This window comes from Anomaloglossus baeobatrachus, chromosome 2 (assembly GCF_048569485.1).
Source record: "Anomaloglossus baeobatrachus isolate aAnoBae1 chromosome 2, aAnoBae1.hap1, whole genome shotgun sequence".
Taxonomy (NCBI): Eukaryota; Metazoa; Chordata; class Amphibia; order Anura; family Aromobatidae; genus Anomaloglossus; species Anomaloglossus baeobatrachus.
Window position 1 is genome coordinate 420,843,786 of NC_134354.1, and position 22,400 is coordinate 420,866,185.

At 49.0% G+C, this 22,400-nt stretch overlaps 9 non-coding genes and 2 pseudogenes across 9 annotated transcripts; all 11 read left to right on the plus strand.

Moving 5' to 3' along the window:
• The first annotated feature begins 731 nt into the window (after positions 1-731).
• On the plus strand, positions 732-922 carry LOC142292819 (U2 spliceosomal RNA). Its single transcript, XR_012750838.1, has one exon. It is a non-coding gene; the product is annotated as a U2 spliceosomal RNA (small nuclear RNA).
• A 2,270-nt stretch (positions 923-3,192) lies between these two features.
• LOC142293195 (U2 spliceosomal RNA) lies at positions 3,193-3,390 on the plus strand. Its single transcript, XR_012751183.1, has one exon. It is a non-coding gene; the product is annotated as a U2 spliceosomal RNA (small nuclear RNA).
• A 1,390-nt stretch (positions 3,391-4,780) lies between these two features.
• Positions 4,781-4,972, plus strand: LOC142293092 (U2 spliceosomal RNA). The gene has a single exon (XR_012751101.1). It is a non-coding gene; the product is annotated as a U2 spliceosomal RNA (small nuclear RNA).
• Positions 4,973-6,359: 1,387 nt separating this feature from the next.
• LOC142292830 (U2 spliceosomal RNA) lies at positions 6,360-6,550 on the plus strand. The gene has a single exon (XR_012750849.1). It is a non-coding gene; the product is annotated as a U2 spliceosomal RNA (small nuclear RNA).
• A 1,387-nt stretch (positions 6,551-7,937) lies between these two features.
• Positions 7,938-8,065, plus strand: LOC142292675 (U2 spliceosomal RNA; annotated as a pseudogene).
• Positions 8,066-13,522: 5,457 nt separating this feature from the next.
• LOC142293141 (U2 spliceosomal RNA) lies at positions 13,523-13,726 on the plus strand (annotated as a pseudogene).
• A 1,387-nt stretch (positions 13,727-15,113) lies between these two features.
• Positions 15,114-15,304, plus strand: LOC142292842 (U2 spliceosomal RNA). The gene has a single exon (XR_012750860.1). It is a non-coding gene; the product is annotated as a U2 spliceosomal RNA (small nuclear RNA).
• A 1,387-nt stretch (positions 15,305-16,691) lies between these two features.
• On the plus strand, positions 16,692-16,882 carry LOC142292849 (U2 spliceosomal RNA). The gene has a single exon (XR_012750867.1). It is a non-coding gene; the product is annotated as a U2 spliceosomal RNA (small nuclear RNA).
• A 1,387-nt stretch (positions 16,883-18,269) lies between these two features.
• LOC142292850 (U2 spliceosomal RNA) lies at positions 18,270-18,460 on the plus strand. The gene has a single exon (XR_012750869.1). It is a non-coding gene; the product is annotated as a U2 spliceosomal RNA (small nuclear RNA).
• A 1,387-nt stretch (positions 18,461-19,847) lies between these two features.
• Positions 19,848-20,038, plus strand: LOC142292851 (U2 spliceosomal RNA). The gene has a single exon (XR_012750870.1). It is a non-coding gene; the product is annotated as a U2 spliceosomal RNA (small nuclear RNA).
• A 1,387-nt stretch (positions 20,039-21,425) lies between these two features.
• Positions 21,426-21,616, plus strand: LOC142292858 (U2 spliceosomal RNA). Its single transcript, XR_012750876.1, has one exon. It is a non-coding gene; the product is annotated as a U2 spliceosomal RNA (small nuclear RNA).
• The last annotated feature ends 784 nt before the right edge of the window (positions 21,617-22,400 follow it).

Sequence of the window (22,400 nt, forward strand, 5' to 3'; positions counted from 1 at the left end):
GTACACTTAAACGGCTAATTGGGAATAGAAAAACTGTAAAAAGCCCTCTGAGAAAGCCCCCCTCTAACCTTTGATAGTAAGCTTTTCTGTAGTCTGCCTGTTGATGTATTTTCCGTTTGAACTGTGCACAACATGAAGAGACGGAACACTGGCGGCTTGTCACAATGCCCCCCGATGACATCACAATAGCGCTGCTGCCTAGAAAACAAGCTGCGCAGAAGAAGTTGTTCTTTGGGTGGGAGGGTGGGCTAGTGGAAGGAGGGGGCAATCTCTTTTTTTCCCGGGTGGTAGGGGGATGACAGGAGAAGGGAAGCGGGTGGTGAGAAAGGTACAGAGGGCAGGGTTTGGGGGCTGGGAAGGAAAGGGAAAAGATTAGGGTTTGGGGATGATGAAAGGGCTTTCTACGGGTAAGGATGGCAAAGGGTGGCAGTGACGGAAAGTCAGGCAACCTGTCCTGTCCGTCTTTTTGTATCGTGAATTGGAAAGACTGCAAGGGGGAGGGGAGTTGCTTGCGCCCTAAAGGAGGAGTTATTCAGATTCATTGCAGTGGGCGGCGGCTGCAAAACGCACCATTCTTCTTGTTTTGGCTCTGCAAAGCAGCCTTTTCAAGGGTTGGCTTGGGTGACAAAATGTCTTGTGTAGGCGTGGGTTTGTCTCCCTCTCGCTCTCTCTCCCTAAGATGTGTCCGGCATAGGCCAGGGTGCCACTCGAGGCCCAAACCAATTCTGGTTATCGCTTCTCGGCCTTTTGGCTAAGATCAAGTGTAGTATCTGTTCTTATCAGTTTAATATCTGATACGTCCCCTATCTGGGGACCATATATTAAATGGATTTTTAGAACAGGGAGATGGAAAAAGAGCTTGCTCTGTCCACTCCACGCATTGACCTGGTATTGCAGTACCTCCAGGAACGGTGCACCCCTTCTTAACCCAGTTTCCAAAAGCAGAACTCAATTCACCTGATTCATATTAGCCCGATTTAATGAATTGGAAGAAAGCATACGTCTTCATATGCACCTCAATTTGGCCCATTCACTTTTCACACTTCCTCCTTTTGTTTTTTATCTTTCACACTTTTGACTTTCTTTATTCATCCAAATAGCAAACTCATCACCACTCAACCTGACCAACTCGGCTATGTCCCCGTGCTGCAGTTCTCTGTCTTATCTAGATCATTTGCAATTGAATGGAATAGATCCCTTTTGGACAAAGTGGATTCACCTGCTGCTGCAGTGACCACAGGTGTGATAACATCTAGAATTGGCATCTGGTGCGATCTCTCCGCTTCCACTCCAAAGAAAGTTACCTGTTTATTCCTATCATGCATTGGTTTTTGGGGTTTTCTTTGAGTAATGATGATCTCTTTAGTAGTCTGTTGGCGCCCTCTCCTGGAGGAATAGTTTGCTTGCTCTTGGACATTCTAAAAGAGAGGTCATGATAGACATTGAGCTTCTGAGCTCAATTGGGGACAGTCATGGGTGATGAATGTTTGCAACCTACTGCGAAGCCTCATACCGCAATATAAGGAACGTCAAATACTAAGAAAGGGCGGCCTATGAAAGAATTACTACTTTCAATAAGTACACTTAAACGGCTAATTGGGAATAGAAAAACTGTAAAAAGCCCTCTGAGAAAGCCCCCCTCTAACCTTTGATAGTAAGCTTTTCTGTAGTCTGCCTGTTGATGTATTTTCCGTTTGAACTGTGCACAACATGAAGAGACGGAACACTGGCGGCTTGTCACAATGCCCCCCGATGACATCACAATAGCGCTGCTGCCTAGAAAACAAGCTGCGCAGAAGAAGTTGTTCTTTGGGTGGGAGGGTGGGCTAGTGGAAGGAGGGGGCAATCTCTTTTTTTCCCGGGTGGTAGGGGGATGACAGGAGAAGGGAAGCGGGTGGTGAGAAAGGTACAGAGGGCAGGGTTTGGGGGCTGGGAAGGAAAGGGAAAAGATTAGGGTTTGGGGATGATGAAAGGGCTTTCTACGGGTAAGGATGGCAAAGGGTGGCAGTGACGGAAAGTCAGGCAACCTGTCCTGTCCGTCTTTTTGTATCGTGAATTGGAAAGACTGCAAGGGGGAGGGGAGTTGCTTGCGCCCTAAAGGAGGAGTTATTCAGATTCATTGCAGTGGGCGGCGGCTGCAAAACGCACCATTCTTCTTGTTTTGGCTCTGCAAAGCAGCCTTTTCAAGGGTTGGCTTGGGTGACAAAATGTCTTGTGTAGGCGTGGGTTTGTCTCCCTCTCGCTCTCTCTCCCTAAGATGTGTCCGGCATAGGCCAGGGTGCCACTCGAGGCCCAAACCAATTCTGGTTATCGCTTCTTGGCCTTTTGGCTAAGATCAAGTGTAGTGTTGTTCGAAGAGGTGGTTTAAGCTCCAGGCCACCTTAGTACAATGATACAATGCACACTGGAAGGTTGCGCTTGCTAGTACTCTGGGTGGATAGTATATTCATCTAGTGGAAAACATGGCCCTACCAGGATCGAGGCTATTAGACTGAGTAAGGGTGGGGGGCTATGGTACAACGTGCCCCAGGACTGACGACCCTGGAGTGAGTCTGAGCTTGCTGGCTTGGGACCCCCGGCAAGCCTTGGGCTCTGTAGCACACCGTACCTTGCCTTTTCATACTTTTTGAGCATATTACCCTATCCCGGCCTTCTGGCTAGGAAGGGAAATTTTTATAATCATGGTCGGAGGTCCGTTCAGCTTTGGGCTGAGAAATCAACACCCGGTTGGAGGTCCGGGTCAGCTTTGGCTGAGAAACCAACACCCGGTTGGAGGTCCGGGTCAGCTTCGGCTGAGAAACCAACACCCGGTTGGAGGTCCGGGTCAGCTTCGGCTGAGAAACCAACACCCGGTTGGAGGTCCGGGTCAGCTTCGGCTGAGAAACCAACACCCGGTTGGAGGTCCGGTTAGCCTTGGGCTGAGAAACCAACACCGGTTGACGGTCCGGGCAGTTTCGGCTGCGAAACCAACAACTAGTAGCTCTCTACTCCACTTGGGTAAGATGCCTGGATGGACGCTGGGAGCAACGACAAGGCTCAACCAGGCTTCGGCTTGGGGGAGCACCGAAGATCCCTGACCCTTGCTGTGGCCTTCTGGCTCGGAGGGACGGGGTTGATTTTTGGGGACCCTCTCCTCACGGAGGGGTCCACACGAATCCTAGCCTTTGCACTGTTTTTGGTGTGACTTCGGTCATGCATTTTTTGCGGTGCTTTGGAAAGCTTCATTAAATCAAAAAATCTGTTCTTATCAGTTTAATATCTGATACGTCCCCTATCTGGGGACCATATATTAAATGGATTTTTAGAACAGGGAGATGGAAAAAGAGCTTGCTCTGTCCACTCCACGCATTGACCTGGTATTGCAGTACCTCCAGGAACGGTGCACCCCTTCTTAACCCAGTTTCCAAAAGCAGAACTCAATTCACCTGATTCATATTAGCCCGATTTAATGAATTGGAAGAAAGCATACGTCTTCATATGCACCTCAATTTGGCCCATTCACTTTTCACACTTCCTCCTTTTGTTTTTTATCTTTCACACTTTTGACTTTCTTTATTCATCCAAATAGCAAACTCATCACCACTCAACCTGACCAACTCGGCTATGTCCCCGTGCTGCAGTTCTCTGTCTTATCTAGATCATTTGCAATTGAATGGAATAGATCCCTTTTGGACAAAGTGGATTCACCTGCTGCTGCAGTGACCACAGGTGTGATAACATCTAGAATTGGCATCTGGTGCGATCTCTCCGCTTCCACTCCAAAGAAAGTTACCTGTTTATTCCTATCATGCATTGGTTTTTGGGGTTTTCTTTGAGTAATGATGATCTCTTTAGTAGTCTGTTGGCGCCCTCTCCTGGAGGAATAGTTTGCTTGCTCTTGGACATTCTAAAAGAGAGGTCATGATAGACATTGAGCTTCTGAGCTCAATTGGGGACAGTCATGGGTGATGAATGTTTGCAACCTACTGCGAAGCCTCATACCGCAATATAAGGAACGTCAAATACTAAGAAAGGGCGGCCTATGAAAGAATTACTACTTTCAATAAGTACACTTAAACGGCTAATTGGGAATAGAAAAACTGTAAAAAGCCCTCTGAGAAAGCCCCCCTCTAACCTTTGATAGTAAGCTTTTCTGTAGTCTGCCTGTTGATGTATTTTCCGTTTGAACTGTGCACAACATGAAGAGACGGAACACTGGCGGCTTGTCACAATGCCCCCCGATGACATCACAATAGCGCTGCTGCCTAGAAAACAAGCTGCGCAGAAGAAGTTGTTCTTTGGGTGGGAGGGTGGGCTAGTGGAAGGAGGGGGCAATCTCTTTTTTTCCCCGGGTGGTAGGGGGATGACAGGAGAAGGGAAGCGGGTGGTGAGAAAGGTACAGAGGGCAGGGTTTGGGGGCTGGGAAGGAAAGGGAAAAGATTAGGGTTTGGGGATGATGAAAGGGGCTTTCTACGGGTAAGGATGGCAAAGGGTGGCAGTGACGGAAAGTCAGGCAACCTGTCCTGTCCGTCTTTTTGTATCGTGAATTGGAAAGACTGCAAGGGGGAGGGGAGTTGCTTGCGCCCTAAAGGAGGAGTTATTCAGATTCATTGCAGTGGGGCGGCGGCTGCAAAACGCACCATTCTTCTTGTTTTGGCTCTGCAAAGCAGCCTTTTCAAGGGTTGGCTTGGGTGACAAAATGTCTTGTGTAGGCGTGGGTTTGTCTCCCTCTCGCTCTCTCTCCCTAAGATGTGTCCGGCATAGGCCAGGGTGCCACTCGAGGCCCAAACCAATTCTGGTTATCGCCTTCTCGGCCTTTTGGCTAAGATCAAGTGTAGTATCTGTTCTTATCAGTTTAATATCTGATACGTCCCCTATCTGGGGACCATATATTAAATGGATTTTTAGAACAGGGAGATGGAAAAAGAGCTTGCTCTGTCCACTCCACGCATTGACCTGGTATTGCAGTACCTCCAGGAACGGTGCACCCCTTCTTAACCCAGTTTCCAAAAGCAGAACTCAATTCACCTGATTCATATTAGCCCGATTTAATGAATTGGAAGAAAGCATACGTCTTCATATGCACCTCAATTTGGCCCATTCACTTTTCACACTTCCTCCTTTTGTTTTTTATCTTTCACACTTTTGACTTTCTTTATTCATCCAAATAGCAAACTCATCACCACTCAACCTGACCAACTCGGCTATGTCCCCGTGCTGCAGTTCTCTGTCTTATCTAGATCATTTGCAATTGAATGGAATAGATCCCTTTTGGACAAAGTGGATTCACCTGCTGCTGCAGTGACCACAGGTGTGATAACATCTAGAATTGGCATCTGGTGCGATCTCTCCGCTTCTACTCCAAAGAAAGTTACCTGTTTATTCCTATCATGCATTGGTTTTTGGGGTTTTCTTTGAGTAATGATGATCTCTTTAGTAGTCTGTTGGCGCCCTCTCCTGGAGGAATAGTTTGCTTGCTCTTGGACATTCTAAAAGAGAGGTCATGATAGACATTGAGCTTCTGAGCTCAATTGGGGACAGTCATGGGTGATGAATGTTTGCAACCTACTGCGAAGCCTCATACCGCAATATAAGGAACGTCAAATACTAAGAAAGGGCGGCCTATGAAAGAATTACTACTTTCAATAAGTACACTTAAACGGCTAATTGGGAATAGAAAAACTGTAAAAAGCCCTCTGAGAAAGCCCCCCTCTAACCTTTGATAGTAAGCTTTTCTGTAGTCTGCCTGTTGATGTATTTTCCGTTTGAACTGTGCACAACATGAAGAGACGGAACACTGGCGGCTTGTCACAATGCCCCCCGATGACATCACAATAGCGCTGCTGCCTAGAAAACAAGCTGCGCAGAAGAAGTTGTTCTTTGGGTGGGAGGGTGGGCTAGTGGAAGGAGGGGGCAATCTCTTTTTTTCCCGGGTGGTAGGGGGATGACAGGAGAAGGGAAGCGGGTGGTGAGAAAGGTACAGAGGGCAGGGTTTGGGGGCTGGGAAGGAAAGGGAAAAGATTAGGGTTTGGGGATGATGAAAGGGCTTTCTACGGGTAAGGATGGCAAAGGGTGGCAGTGACGGAAAGTCAGGCAACCTGTCCTGTCCGTCTTTTTGTATCGTGAATTGGAAAGACTGCAAGGGGGAGGGGAGTTGCTTGCGCCCTAAAGGAGGAGTTATTCAGATTCATTGCAGTGGGCGGCGGCTGCAAAACGCACCATTCTTCTTGTTTTGGCTCTGCAAAGCAGCCTTTTCAAGGGTTGGCTTGGGTGACAAAATGTCTTGTGTAGGCGTGGGTTTGTCTCCCTCTCGCTCTCTCTCCCTAAGATGTGTCCGGCATAGGCCAGGGTGCCACTCGAGGCCCAAACCAATTCTGGTTATCGCTTCTCGGCCTTTTGGCTAAGATCAAGTGTAGTATCTGTTCTTATCAGTTTAATATCTGATACGTCCCCTATCTGGGGACCATATATTAAATGGATTTTTAGAACAGGGAGATGGAAAAAGAGCTTGCTCTGTCCACTCCACGCATTGACCTGGTATTGCAGTACCTCCAGGAACGGTGCACCCCTTCTTAACCCAGTTTCCAAAAGCAGAACTCAATTCACCTGATTCATATTAGCCCGATTTAATGAATTGGAAGAAAGCATACGTCTTCATATGCACCTCAATTTGGCCCATTCACTTTTCACACTTCCTCCTTTTGTTTTTTATCTTTCACACTTTTGACTTTCTTTATTCATCCAAATAGCAAACTCATCACCACTCAACCTGACCAACTCGGCTATGTCCCCGTGCTGCAGTTCTCTGTCTTATCTAGATCATTTGCAATTGAATGGAATAGATCCCTTTTGGACAAAGTGGATTCACCTGCTGCTGCAGTGACCACAGGTGTGATAACATCTAGAATTGGCATCTGGTGCGATCTCTCCGCTTCCACTCCAAAGAAAGTTACCTGTTTATTCCTATCATGCATTGGTTTTTGGGGTTTTCTTTGAGTAATGATGATCTCTTTAGTAGTCTGTTGGCGCCCTCTCCTGGAGGAATAGTTTGCTTGCTCTTGGACATTCTAAAAGAGAGGTCATGATAGACATTGAGCTTCTGAGCTCAATTGGGGACAGTCATGGGTGATGAATGTTTGCAACCTACTGCGAAGCCTCATACCGCAATATAAGGAACGTCAAATACTAAGAAAGGGCGGCCTATGAAAGAATTACTACTTTCAATAAGTACACTTAAACGGCTAATTGGGAATAGAAAAACTGTAAAAAGCCCTCTGAGAAAGCCCCCCTCTAACCTTTGATAGTAAGCTTTTCTGTAGTCTGCCTGTTGATGTATTTTCCGTTTGAACTGTGCACAACATGAAGAGACGGAACACTGGCGGCTTGTCACAATGCCCCCCGATGACATCACAATAGCGCTGCTGCCTAGAAAACAAGCTGCGCAGAAGAAGTTGTTCTTTGGGTGGGAGGGTGGGCTAGTGGAAGGAGGGGGCAATCTCTTTTTTTCCCGGGTGGTAGGGGGATGACAGGAGAAGGGAAGCGGGTGGTGAGAAAGGTACAGAGGGCAGGGTTTGGGGGCTGGGAAGGAAAGGGAAAAGATTAGGGTTTGGGGATGATGAAAGGGCTTTCTACGGGTAAGGATGGCAAAGGGTGGCAGTGACGGAAAGTCAGGCAACCTGTCCTGTCCGTCTTTTTGTATCGTGAATTGGAAAGACTGCAAGGGGGAGGGGAGTTGCTTGCGCCCTAAAGGAGGAGTTATTCAGATTCATTGCAGTGGGCGGCGGCTGCAAAACGCACCATTCTTCTTGTTTTGGCTCTGCAAAGCAGCCTTTTCAAGGGTTGGCTTGGGTGACAAAATGTCTTGTGTAGGCGTGGGTTTGTCTCCCTCTCGCTCTCTCTCCCTAAGATGTGTCCGGCATAGGCCAGGGTGCCACTCGAGGCCCAAACCAATTCTGGTTATCGCTTCTCGGCCTTTTGGCTAAGATCAAGTGTAGTATCTGTTCTTATCAGATCGCTTCTCGGCCTTTTGGCTAAGATCAAGTGTAGTATCTGTTCTTATCAGAACAAACTGAGCTAGCTACACTTGACGAGATACGATCAGGGAGACAAGCTCCGAAGCCCAGCCGAGACCGAAAGAGGGAGATCGGACGGAAGAAGAGCTTGGCAGAAAGAAGCAAGAAGACGAAGGCTCGGAGAAGACTTGGGGAGACCAGAGGAACTTCGAGGAGGAACACAGCGGGAGAAGACACCCGGAGAAGAATCCAAGATCCAGCTCCGGGAACTCAAGCAGGAACCAGCCATGGCAAGCAAGCCAGAGAAGGCAGCCAGGAAGGCTCAGGACCCAGGGACCTCCAGGAAGGCTCATCCAGAGGCTTCTTCGGCCCAAGAGGCCCCTACCTCCGACGCCAGCCAGCCGGAGGGAGCCCGGACGCCGCCTGAAAAGGCTCCAACCCTGGAGCCTTGGATGCGGCAGACGGTCGCCCTGAAGCTAAAGGCGGTGGATGGTAGGTTGCCGGACATGTCCAGCGACGTGTTCTGCAAGAAGATGATTCTGGATCAGGGCTTCTCCAGGGCGGAAACCCTGAGTGTCCAGACCTTCATGACTGGCATTTTTCTGGTAACCTTTGCCACGGTGAATGCCTGCAGGAGATACTGGGAGGCGATGAACGCAGCGATGCCGGACTCCCCTTTTCATTCTTTTTTAGGATCCTGTCCTATACAGAGGGATGAGAAGAGGATCACGGTCTCCATGCGGAACCCGCACACCCCAGGAAGAGACATCTCCACGTTCCTGGGACATCTCTGCACAGTGGTGAGGGAGCCATCCCACATCCTTAACGGCAACGGATTCTGGACGGGTAAGTGGTCAGTAACCGTCCGACTCTACAGGGAACCAGCATCCGAGGATGGTCTCCAGCACCTGCCCCCGACATTCTCTCTGGGAAACTCCTATGGTCTCATCTACTACCCGGACATGCCACACAACTGCAGGAAATGTGGCGGGAAAGGGCATTCGATGAAGACCTGCAAGGAGGACGCCTGCAGGGTTTGCCGGGTGACAGGACACAGCTCCAAGGACTGCCCAAAGAAGAAGACTTGCAACCTATGTGGACAGGCGGACCACCTTTACAAGGACTGCCCACAGCGGGAGAAATCCTGGGCAAGGGTTGCCGCGGCGACCCAGTATCGGGTAGTCACAGCTTCGTCGACCAAGGCAGCTACGACCAAGGCCACAGAGGCCAAGGACAAGGCGGCCAAGAACCCGGCGACCGTGGCTCCAGCCGATGCCCCAGCAGCCACGGAGTCCAGGGAAAAGAAGGGTAAGAAAACTGCTGCCCCCTCCCTGGTCCCCCCCCCTGTCACCCCTGTCCAAACCCCTCCCCCCCCGGCCAACCCTACTGAGGATTCCACTACCTCCACCTCATTTCCCTACTCCTCAGCTGGTCTCCTCACCCCCCCCCCAAAGCCCACTCTCCCTCCCCAGACCATGAGAGCAGAGGGCCTCAGCACTCTTGCACTTTTCACCGAGGAGGATTTTCCAGCTCTTGTCTCCTCAGGTACAGGCCAAAGGAAAAGGAAGGTGGAAGATAGTCCTGTCGCAGAACCTTCCAAGCTGTTCATTGTGGACCTTAACCCACCCCAGGAAGAGGAGGATGGCCTCCTCCCAGAACCGGACGTGTTGGAGCAGATGGTGGAGTCCCTTGTGGCCGAAGAAGAAATGGAGGAGTCGGAAGCCACTGAGGCACCATCCCTGCTTGATCAGCTAGCAGAAGAGGGTCTGCTGGAGATACCCTTACCAGCAGGTGCCAAAGAGGAAGAACCGCCCGACCGGAGTGGTAACTAAGGCACACCGCCTGCTCTAACTTTCTCTTTCCTCCAATGACTGCTAACATTAACATCTTTTCCATTAATGTTAGGAGCATCAGAGACAAGTTCCGACGTCAGACAATTTTTGCGTTCCTTAACACTCAGTCTAGTGATGTATTTTTCCTGCAGGAATGCTCCCTTCCCTCCTCTAGGTCCTTCAACCATCTGGCCAGGGAGTGGACCCATGGCCCATCCTACTGGTCTGGCGGGGGCGACTGTAGGTCCGCGGGGGTCGCCGTGCTGATCAGGGGAAGCGCCTTCACATTGGACTCTGTTCAGGAAATCGTCTGCGGCAGGTTACTGCTCGTGGATGGCACCTGGGCGGGAGAACCTGTCAGGTTCATCAATGTGTATGCTTCTCCTGTGAAGAGCGATCGACTGGAGCTCCTCCAAGCCCTGCGCCCTCAGCTCGCTACCGCCAGGACGGTAGTGATGGCCGGGGATTTCAACTGCCCGATTGAGGAGGATGGACGCAGTTCTGGAACGGCTGCCAAGTTGGACGTCACATCCAAACTGCTCATTGAGATGGTGACCGAAGCCTCTCTTGTGGACGTTGTTGGCTCCATCGGACACGGATCCGTGAACTATTCATGGTGCCGATCCGATGGCTCGCTGCGTTCCAGGATTGACTTTGTGTTTACCTCTCGGGCGGTTGGGCGGAGTGGGCACTCGATGGTCCCCTGCTTCTTCTCTGACCACAGAGCCATTCACTTTCAAGGTGTGCTGGGCCATGGCTTCCCCATTGGCCCGGGCTCCTGGAAGCTGAACTGCTCTCTGCTGGAAAAGGGTGAGATTCTGGAGGAGCTTAGAGCTGCCTACTCCACGTGGCGGGCCTACAAGGCGGGCTTCCAGTCTGTTTCTGACTGGTGGGAATACGTTAAACTCGAGTTCCGTTTCTTCTTTCAGGCAAAGAGTCAACAACAGGCGTGTCTGAAGAGGAGGGACTTCAGGAGACTCCAGCGTGAGCTGCGTTCCCTGCAGGACCTTCTTCGATGCGGCTGGGACGTGAGAGAGGAGCTGGAGGAGACTAAGAGGAGCCTGAAAAGGCACTTCGAGGAGGAGTCCGAGCGAATTGTCTTCCGTTCCAAAGTGGAGAACCTGGAGAAGGGTGAGAAATGTAACTCGTTCTTTTTCAGGAAACTCCACGCCGGTCACACGCCCATGAATGAACTACGAGACGAGAGTGGAAACATGCGACGCGGGAAAGAGAACGTGATGAAGGTCGTCAGCGACTTCTACAGCGAACTCTACGCCCGCAAGACTACTGACCCCGAGGCCGCCGATAAGTTCCTGTCAGGTATCACTAACCATCTTGACCCTGCAGACGCGGCGGCCATGGATGTTCCTCTGACGGTGGACGAGCTGCTCTCGGCTGCCAAATCCTTTAGTTCTGGCAGGACACCGGGCAGTGACGGCCTCCCAGCAGAGCTCTATGTAGCGCTGGGAGACCTAATCTGTCCGGACCTGTTAGGGCTGTATGAGGAGATGGTGGTGGAGGGCAGAATGCCTCCATCTCTGAGGGAAGGAATGGTCACGATCCTGTACAAGCGTAAAGGAGAGAGGTGCGACCTGAAGAATTGGCGTCCCATCACCCTTCTGAACGTCGACTACAAGATCCTGGCCAAGACGATGGCAACGAGATTGAAGACTGTTATCGGACGGATCATCCACCCGGACCAGACCTGCGGCATCCCCGGACGTCGCATCGCAGACAGCCTGGCTCTCATGCGGGACACGGTCGAGTACATCAAAGCCCGCCGGGTGCACGCAGCCCTGATCTCGTTGGATCAGGAAAAGGCCTTCGACCGTGTTTCCCATGAGTTCCTGGGCAAAGCTCTGCACAGGTTAGGTTTGGGTAACATGTTTTGCTTGTATGTCCAACTAATGTATTTTGATATTCACAGCTCGGTGTTGGTGAACGGCTGGAAGACTGACCCCTTCCCGGTCCTCTCAGGGGTCAGACAAGGCTGTCCTCTGTCACCTCTTCTTTTTGTTTGTGTTATAGAACTCTTTGCAGAGGCTATCCGGCGGAATGGAGAGATCAGAGGGATCACCGCACCAGGACCAGAACGCTTCGAGGTCAAGTGCTCGCTCTACATGGACGACGTGACCGTCTTCTGCGCGGACCGGCGCTCAGTCGACACCCTCGTCCAGACCTGTGAGACCTTTGGACGGGCTTCGGGAGCCAAAGTCAACTGCGGGAAGTCGGAAGCCATGCTCTTCGGGGACTGGCAGCCGGCCTCTTCCGCCCCCTTCCCTTTCAGCATCCAGCCGGATTTCATCAAGGTTCTTGGAGTCTGGTTCGGGAAGGAAGGAGCAGCCCTCAAGTCCTGGGAGGAACGCTTGACCAAGATCACCCAACGGATCGGTCTGTGGAGCCTCAGACGCCTCACCTGTGAGGGCAAAGCACTGGTCCTGCGTAACGAGGTACTGCCCGTGCTGCAGTACACGGCCCAGGCCTGGCCCCCCCTTGCCACCGTGTGCAGGGCCATTACCAGGACGGTGTTTCGTTTTGTCTGGGGATCCAAGATGGACAGAGTAAAGCGGAGCATCATGTACAAGGATCCTCGCAAGGGTGGGAAGGGCGTACCCGATATCCCCACCCTCCTGCGATCCTCCTTCGTATGTGACTGCGTTCGCCGAACTCTGCGAGTCAAGAGAGGTTCCGCGGGTGGGTCCATGTCTCGCTTCTTCCTGCTCCCCCTTTGGAGACGGTTAGGCTGGGACAAGTGGGACAGCTCCTTCCCCTACAACTGGACGGCGCCATGGTTCTACGGAGACGTGGTTCGGTTTGTGAGGGAACACCAACTGGAGGGACTGAAGCCTGATTTGTGGAAGCCAAAGACTATCCACAAACTCATCAGAGCCAAGGACGAAATGGAGAACATTCCAGGACTTCATCACGACACACTGGAGACTGTTTGGACAAACGTGTCATCGGCTGGATTGACCAACGGGCACAAGGACTTGTCATGGATGGCGATACAGGGCGGACTGCCCGTCCGGTCATTCATGCACGCCCGGAACCTGTGCAAAACCCGGTACTGCCCAAGGTGCCCCTTCGTGGAGGAAACATCGCTGCACGCCTTTTGGGACTGCCGTTTCGCACAGCGCCTGTTGGTTGCCCTGGAGGATGACCTGAGGAACTCCGTCCCCAGAGGGAGCCTATCGTACCATTCCGTACTTTATGGACTCTTCCCTGGGACTCACACCGTTGGAGCCATCCAGGAGGCTTGGCGCCTTATGAACTGCTTTAAGGACGCTATTTGGGTCGCCAGGAACCGGCTCATCTTGAAGAGGGAGAGGATGTCTATCCAGGATTGCCGCAAGCTGATCCACAGCCTGCTCAGAGACTATTCCATCATGGACAGTCCGGACGACAGCGCCGAGGAGGAGGTTTAGACCTCTTCCATGCCCCCTCCCTCCTTTTCCCGTTATGTGCGTCTTTCAATAAAGCTTCGGGCCTGTGATTTCCCCAACCTATCCCCCTTTTCCCCTACCCCCATCCCCCAATCGCCGGTTCGTCGTTATTTATTGTCTAACTTTTTCTTTCAGCTTGAGTGTTATGGATAAGCATAGGAGTGTGATGCATAGTTTAGTGCGTCGTACTCTATGGCTATGTAAGAAGGATTGTATAGTTCTGTGTGTACGGGGCTGCGGCACTGTACACGGTTTGTTACCTTTTTGTGAGTAGTGCATGATAATAAAGATGCTGTTAAATCAAAAATCTGTTCTTATCAGTTTAATATCTGATACGTCCCCTATCTGGGGACCATATATTAAATGGATTTTTAGAACAGGGAGATGGAAAAAGAGCTTGCTCTGTCCACTCCACGCATTGACCTGGTATTGCAGTACCTCCAGGAACGGTGCACCCCTTCTTAACCCAGTTTCCAAAAGCAGAACTCAATTCACCTGATTCATATTAGCCCGATTTAATGAATTGGAAGAAAGCATACGTCTTCATATGCACCTCAATTTGGCCCATTCACTTTTCACACTTCCTCCTTTTGTTTTTTATCTTTCACACTTTTGACTTTCTTTATTCATCCAAATAGCAAACTCATCACCACTCAACCTGACCAACTCGGCTATGTCCCCGTGCTGCAGTTCTCTGTCTTATCTAGATCATTTGCAATTGAATGGAATAGATCCCTTTTGGACAAAGTGGATTCACCTGCTGCTGCAGTGACCACAGGTGTGATAACATCTAGAATTGGCATCTGGTGCGATCTCTCCGCTTCCACTCCAAAGAAAGTTACCTGTTTATTCCTATCATGCATTGGTTTTTGGGGTTTTCTTTGAGTAATGATGATCTCTTTAGTAGTCTGTTGGCGCCCTCTCCTGGAGGAATAGTTTGCTTGCTCTTGGACATTCTAAAAGAGAGGTCATGATAGACATTGAGCTTCTGAGCTCAATTGGGGACAGTCATGGGTGATGAATGTTTGCAACCTACTGCGAAGCCTCATACCGCAATATAAGGAACGTCAAATACTAAGAAAGGGCGGCCTATGAAAGAATTACTACTTTCAATAAGTACACTTAAACGGCTAATTGGGAATAGAAAAACTGTAAAAAGCCCTCTGAGAAAGCCCCCCTCTAACCTTTGATAGTAAGCTTTTCTGTAGTCTGCCTGTTGATGTATTTTCCGTTTGAACTGTGCACAACATGAAGAGACGGAACACTGGCGGCTTGTCACAATGCCCCCCGATGACATCACAATAGCGCTGCTGCCTAGAAAACAAGCTGCGCAGAAGAAGTTGTTCTTTGGGTGGGAGGGTGGGCTAGTGGAAGGAGGGGGCAATCTCTTTTTTTCCCGGGTGGTAGGGGGATGACAGGAGAAGGGAAGCGGGTGGTGAGAAAGGTACAGAGGGCAGGGTTTGGGGGCTGGGAAGGAAAGGGAAAAGATTAGGGTTTGGGGATGATGAAAGGGCTTTCTACGGGTAAGGATGGCAAAGGGTGGCAGTGACGGAAAGTCAGGCAACCTGTCCTGTCCGTCTTTTTGTATCGTGAATTGGAAAGACTGCAAGGGGGAGGGGAGTTGCTTGCGCCCTAAAGGAGGAGTTATTCAGATTCATTGCAGTGGGCGGCGGCTGCAAAACGCACCATTCTTCTTGTTTTGGCTCTGCAAAGCAGCCTTTTCAAGGGTTGGCTTGGGTGACAAAATGTCTTGTGTAGGCGTGGGTTTGTCTCCCTCTCGCTCTCTCTCCCTAAGATGTGTCCGGCATAGGCCAGGGTGCCACTCGAGGCCCAAACCAATTCTGGTTATCGCTTCTCGGCCTTTTGGCTAAGATCAAGTGTAGTATCTGTTCTTATCAGTTTAATATCTGATACGTCCCCTATCTGGGGACCATATATTAAATGGATTTTTAGAACAGGGAGATGGAAAAAGAGCTTGCTCTGTCCACTCCACGCATTGACCTGGTATTGCAGTACCTCCAGGAACGGTGCACCCCTTCTTAACCCAGTTTCCAAAAGCAGAACTCAATTCACCTGATTCATATTAGCCCGATTTAATGAATTGGAAGAAAGCATACGTCTTCATATGCACCTCAATTTGGCCCATTCACTTTTCACACTTCCTCCTTTTGTTTTTTATCTTTCACACTTTTGACTTTCTTTATTCATCCAAATAGCAAACTCATCACCACTCAACCTGACCAACTCGGCTATGTCCCCGTGCTGCAGTTCTCTGTCTTATCTAGATCATTTGCAATTGAATGGAATAGATCCCTTTTGGACAAAGTGGATTCACCTGCTGCTGCAGTGACCACAGGTGTGATAACATCTAGAATTGGCATCTGGTGCGATCTCTCCGCTTCCACTCCAAAGAAAGTTACCTGTTTATTCCTATCATGCATTGGTTTTTGGGGTTTTCTTTGAGTAATGATGATCTCTTTAGTAGTCTGTTGGCGCCCTCTCCTGGAGGAATAGTTTGCTTGCTCTTGGACATTCTAAAAGAGAGGTCATGATAGACATTGAGCTTCTGAGCTCAATTGGGGACAGTCATGGGTGATGAATGTTTGCAACCTACTGCGAAGCCTCATACCGCAATATAAGGAACGTCAAATACTAAGAAAGGGCGGCCTATGAAAGAATTACTACTTTCAATAAGTACACTTAAACGGCTAATTGGGAATAGAAAAACTGTAAAAAGCCCTCTGAGAAAGCCCCCCTCTAACCTTTGATAGTAAGCTTTTCTGTAGTCTGCCTGTTGATGTATTTTCCGTTTGAACTGTGCACAACATGAAGAGACGGAACACTGGCGGCTTGTCACAATGCCCCCCGATGACATCACAATAGCGCTGCTGCCTAGAAAACAAGCTGCGCAGAAGAAGTTGTTCTTTGGGTGGGAGGGTGGGCTAGTGGAAGGAGGGGGCAATCTCTTTTTTTCCCGGGTGGTAGGGGGATGACAGGAGAAGGGAAGCGGGTGGTGAGAAAGGTACAGAGGGCAGGGTTTGGGGGCTGGGAAGGAAAGGGAAAAGATTAGGGTTTGGGGATGATGAAAGGGCTTTCTACGGGTAAGGATGGCAAAGGGTGGCAGTGACGGAAAGTCAGGCAACCTGTCCTGTCCGTCTTTTTGTATCGTGAATTGGAAAGACTGCAAGGGGGAGGGGAGTTGCTTGCGCCCTAAAGGAGGAGTTATTCAGATTCATTGCAGTGGGCGGCGGCTGCAAAACGCACCATTCTTCTTGTTTTGGCTCTGCAAAGCAGCCTTTTCAAGGGTTGGCTTGGGTGACAAAATGTCTTGTGTAGGCGTGGGTTTGTCTCCCTCTCGCTCTCTCTCCCTAAGATGTGTCCGGCATAGGCCAGGGTGCCACTCGAGGCCCAAACCAATTCTGGTTATCGCTTCTCGGCCTTTTGGCTAAGATCAAGTGTAGTATCTGTTCTTATCAGTTTAATATCTGATACGTCCCCTATCTGGGGACCATATATTAAATGGATTTTTAGAACAGGGAGATGGAAAAAGAGCTTGCTCTGTCCACTCCACGCATTGACCTGGTATTGCAGTACCTCCAGGAACGGTGCACCCCTTCTTAACCCAGTTTCCAAAAGCAGAACTCAATTCACCTGATTCATATTAGCCCGATTTAATGAATTGGAAGAAAGCATACGTCTTCATATGCACCTCAATTTGGCCCATTCACTTTTCACACTTCCTCCTTTTGTTTTTTATCTTTCACACTTTTGACTTTCTTTATTCATCCAAATAGCAAACTCATCACCACTCAACCTGACCAACTCGGCTATGTCCCCGTGCTGCAGTTCTCTGTCTTATCTAGATCATTTGCAATTGAATGGAATAGATCCCTTTTGGACAAAGTGGATTCACCTGCTGCTGCAGTGACCACAGGTGTGATAACATCTAGAATTGGCATCTGGTGCGATCTCTCCGCTTCCACTCCAAAGAAAGTTACCTGTTTATTCCTATCATGCATTGGTTTTTGGGGTTTTCTTTGAGTAATGATGATCTCTTTAGTAGTCTGTTGGCGCCCTCTCCTGGAGGAATAGTTTGCTTGCTCTTGGACATTCTAAAAGAGAGGTCATGATAGACATTGAGCTTCTGAGCTCAATTGGGGACAGTCATGGGTGATGAATGTTTGCAACCTACTGCGAAGCCTCATACCGCAATATAAGGAACGTCAAATACTAAGAAAGGGCGGCCTATGAAAGAATTACTACTTTCAATAAGTACACTTAAACGGCTAATTGGGAATAGAAAAACTGTAAAAAGCCCTCTGAGAAAGCCCCCCTCTAACCTTTGATAGTAAGCTTTTCTGTAGTCTGCCTGTTGATGTATTTTCCGTTTGAACTGTGCACAACATGAAGAGACGGAACACTGGCGGCTTGTCACAATGCCCCCCGATGACATCACAATAGCGCTGCTGCCTAGAAAACAAGCTGCGCAGAAGAAGTTGTTCTTTGGGTGGGAGGGTGGGCTAGTGGAAGGAGGGGGCAATCTCTTTTTTTCCCGGGTGGTAGGGGGATGACAGGAGAAGGGAAGCGGGTGGTGAGAAAGGTACAGAGGGCAGGGTTTGGGGGCTGGGAAGGAAAGGGAAAAGATTAGGGTTTGGGGATGATGAAAGGGCTTTCTACGGGTAAGGATGGCAAAGGGTGGCAGTGACGGAAAGTCAGGCAACCTGTCCTGTCCGTCTTTTTGTATCGTGAATTGGAAAGACTGCAAGGGGGAGGGGAGTTGCTTGCGCCCTAAAGGAGGAGTTATTCAGATTCATTGCAGTGGGCGGCGGCTGCAAAACGCACCATTCTTCTTGTTTTGGCTCTGCAAAGCAGCCTTTTCAAGGGTTGGCTTGGGTGACAAAATGTCTTGTGTAGGCGTGGGTTTGTCTCCCTCTCGCTCTCTCTCCCTAAGATGTGTCCGGCATAGGCCAGGGTGCCACTCGAGGCCCAAACCAATTCTGGTTATCGCTTCTCGGCCTTTTGGCTAAGATCAAGTGTAGTATCTGTTCTTATCAGTTTAATATCTGATACGTCCCCTATCTGGGGACCATATATTAAATGGATTTTTAGAACAGGGAGATGGAAAAAGAGCTTGCTCTGTCCACTCCACGCATTGACCTGGTATTGCAGTACCTCCAGGAACGGTGCACCCCTTCTTAACCCAGTTTCCAAAAGCAGAACTCAATTCACCTGATTCATATTAGCCCGATTTAATGAATTGGAAGAAAGCATACGTCTTCATATGCACCTCAATTTGGCCCATTCACTTTTCACACTTCCTCCTTTTGTTTTTTATCTTTCACACTTTTGACTTTCTTTATTCATCCAAATAGCAAACTCATCACCACTCAACCTGACCAACTCGGCTATGTCCCCGTGCTGCAGTTCTCTGTCTTATCTAGATCATTTGCAATTGAATGGAATAGATCCCTTTTGGACAAAGTGGATTCACCTGCTGCTGCAGTGACCACAGGTGTGATAACATCTAGAATTGGCATCTGGTGCGATCTCTCCGCTTCCACTCCAAAGAAAGTTACCTGTTTATTCCTATCATGCATTGGTTTTTGGGGTTTTCTTTGAGTAATGATGATCTCTTTAGTAGTCTGTTGGCGCCCTCTCCTGGAGGAATAGTTTGCTTGCTCTTGGACATTCTAAAAGAGAGGTCATGATAGACATTGAGCTTCTGAGCTCAATTGGGGACAGTCATGGGTGATGAATGTTTGCAACCTACTGCGAAGCCTCATACCGCAATATAAGGAACGTCAAATACTAAGAAAGGGCGGCCTATGAAAGAATTACTACTTTCAATAAGTACACTTAAACGGCTAATTGGGAATAGAAAAACTGTAAAAAGCCCTCTGAGAAAGCCCCCCTCTAACCTTTGATAGTAAGCTTTTCTGTAGTCTGCCTGTTGATGTATTTTCCGTTTGAACTGTGCACAACATGAAGAGACGGAACACTGGCGGCTTGTCACAATGCCCCCCGATGACATCACAATAGCGCTGCTGCCTAGAAAACAAGCTGCGCAGAAGAAGTTGTTCTTTGGGTGGGAGGGTGGGCTAGTGGAAGGAGGGGGCAATCTCTTTTTTTCCCGGGTGGTAGGGGGATGACAGGAGAAGGGAAGCGGGTGGTGAGAAAGGTACAGAGGGCAGGGTTTGGGGGCTGGGAAGGAAAGGGAAAAGATTAGGGTTTGGGGATGATGAAAGGGCTTTCTACGGGTAAGGATGGCAAAGGGTGGCAGTGACGGAAAGTCAGGCAACCTGTCCTGTCCGTCTTTTTGTATCGTGAATTGGAAAGACTGCAAGGGGGAGGGGAGTTGCTTGCGCCCTAAAGGAGGAGTTATTCAGATTCATTGCAGTGGGCGGCGGCTGCAAAACGCACCATTCTTCTTGTTTTGGCTCTGCAAAGCAGCCTTTTCAAGGGTTGGCTTGGGTGACAAAATGTCTTGTGTAGGCGTGGGTTTGTCTCCCTCTCGCTCTCTCTCCCTAAGATGTGTCCGGCATAGGCCAGGGTGCCACTCGAGGCCCAAACCAATTCTGGTTATCGCTTCTCGGCCTTTTGGCTAAGATCAAGTGTAGTATCTGTTCTTATCAGTTTAATATCTGATACGTCCCCTATCTGGGGACCATATATTAAATGGATTTTTAGAACAGGGAGATGGAAAAAGAGCTTGCTCTGTCCACTCCACGCATTGACCTGGTATTGCAGTACCTCCAGGAACGGTGCACCCCTTCTTAACCCAGTTTCCAAAAGCAGAACTCAATTCACCTGATTCATATTAGCCCGATTTAATGAATTGGAAGAAAGCATACGTCTTCATATGCACCTCAATTTGGCCCATTCACTTTTCACACTTCCTCCTTTTGTTTTTTATCTTTCACACTTTTGACTTTCTTTATTCATCCAAATAGCAAACTCATCACCACTCAACCTGACCAACTCGGCTATGTCCCCGTGCTGCAGTTCTCTGTCTTATCTAGATCATTTGCAATTGAATGGAATAGATCCCTTTTGGACAAAGTGGATTCACCTGCTGCTGCAGTGACCACAGGTGTGATAACATCTAGAATTGGCATCTGGTGCGATCTCTCCGCTTCCACTCCAAAGAAAGTTACCTGTTTATTCCTATCATGCATTGGTTTTTGGGGTTTTCTTTGAGTAATGATGATCTCTTTAGTAGTCTGTTGGCGCCCTCTCCTGGAGGAATAGTTTGCTTGCTCTTGGACATTCTAAAAGAGAGGTCATGATAGACATTGAGCTTCTGAGCTCAATTGGGGACAGTCATGGGTGATGAATGTTTGCAACCTACTGCGAAGCCTCATACCGCAATATAAGGAACGTCAAATACTAAGAAAGGGCGGCCTATGAAAGAATTACTACTTTCAATAAGTACACTTAAACGGCTAATTGGGAATAGAAAAACTGTAAAAAGCCCTCTGAGAAAGCCCCCCTCTAACCTTTGATAGTAAGCTTTTCTGTAGTCTGCCTGTTGATGTATTTTCCGTTTGAACTGTGCACAACATGAAGAGACGGAACACTGGCGGCTTGTCACAATGCCCCCCGATGACATCACAATAGCGCTGCTGCCTAGAAAACAAGCTGCGCAGAAGAAGTTGTTCTTTGGGTGGGAGGGTGGGCTAGTGGAAGGAGGGGGCAATCTCTTTTTTTCCCGGGTGGTAGGGGGATGACAGGAGAAGGGAAGCGGGTGGTGAGAAAGGTACAGAGGGCAGGGTTTGGGGGCTGGGAAGGAAAGGGAAAAGATTAGGGTTTGGGGATGATGAAAGGGCTTTCTACGGGTAAGGATGGCAAAGGGTGGCAGTGACGGAAAGTCAGGCAACCTGTCCTGTCCGTCTTTTTGTATCGTGAATTGGAAAGACTGCAAGGGGGAGGGGAGTTGCTTGCGCCCTAAAGGAGGAGTTATTCAGATTCATTGCAGTGGGCGGCGGCTGCAAAACGCACCATTCTTCTTGTTTTGGCTCTGCAAAGCAGCCTTTTCAAGGGTTGGCTTGGGTGACAAAATGTCTTGTGTAGGCGTGGGTTTGTCTCCCTCTCGCTCTCTCTCCCTAAGATGTGTCCGGCATAGGCCAGGGTGCCACTCGAGGCCCAAACCAATTCTGGTCATCGCTTCTCGGCCTTTTGGCTAAGATCAAGTGTAGTATCTGTTCTTATCAGTTTAATATCTGATACGTCCCCTATCTGGGGACCATATATTAAATGGATTTTTAGAACAGGGAGATGGAAAAAGAGCTTGCTCTGTCCACTCCACGCATTGACCTGGTATTGCAGTACCTCCAGGAACGGTGCACCCCTTCTTAACCCAGTTTCCAAAAGCAGAACTCAATTCACCTGATTCATATTAGCCCGATTTAATGAATTGGAAGAAAGCATACGTCTTCATATGCACCTCAATTTGGCCCATTCACTTTTCACACTTCCTCCTTTTGTTTTTTATCTTTCACACTTTTGACTTTCTTTATTCATCCAAATAGCAAACTCATCACCACTCAACCTGACCAACTCGGCTATGTCCCCGTGCTGCAGTTCTCTGTCTTATCTAGATCATTTGCAATTGAATGGAATAGATCCCTTTTGGACAAAGTGGATTCACCTGCTGCTGCAGTGACCACAGGTGTGATAACATCTAGAATTGGCATCTGGTGCGATCTCTCCGCTTCCACTCCAAAGAAAGTTACCTGTTTATTCCTATCATGCATTGGTTTTTGGGGTTTTCTTTGAGTAATGATGATCTCTTTAGTAGTCTGTTGGCGCCCTCTCCTGGAGGAATAGTTTGCTTGCTCTTGGACATTCTAAAAGAGAGGTCATGATAGACATTGAGCTTCTGAGCTCAATTGGGGACAGTCATGGGTGATGAATGTTTGCAACCTACTGCGAAGCCTCATACCGCAATATAAGGAACGTCAAATACTAAGAAAGGGCGGCCTATGAAAGAATTACTACTTTCAATAAGTACACTTAAACGGCTAATTGGGAATAGAAAAACTGTAAAAAGCCCTCTGAGAAAGCCCCCCTCTAACCTTTGATAGTAAGCTTTTCTGTAGTCTGCCTGTTGATGTATTTTCCGTTTGAACTGTGCA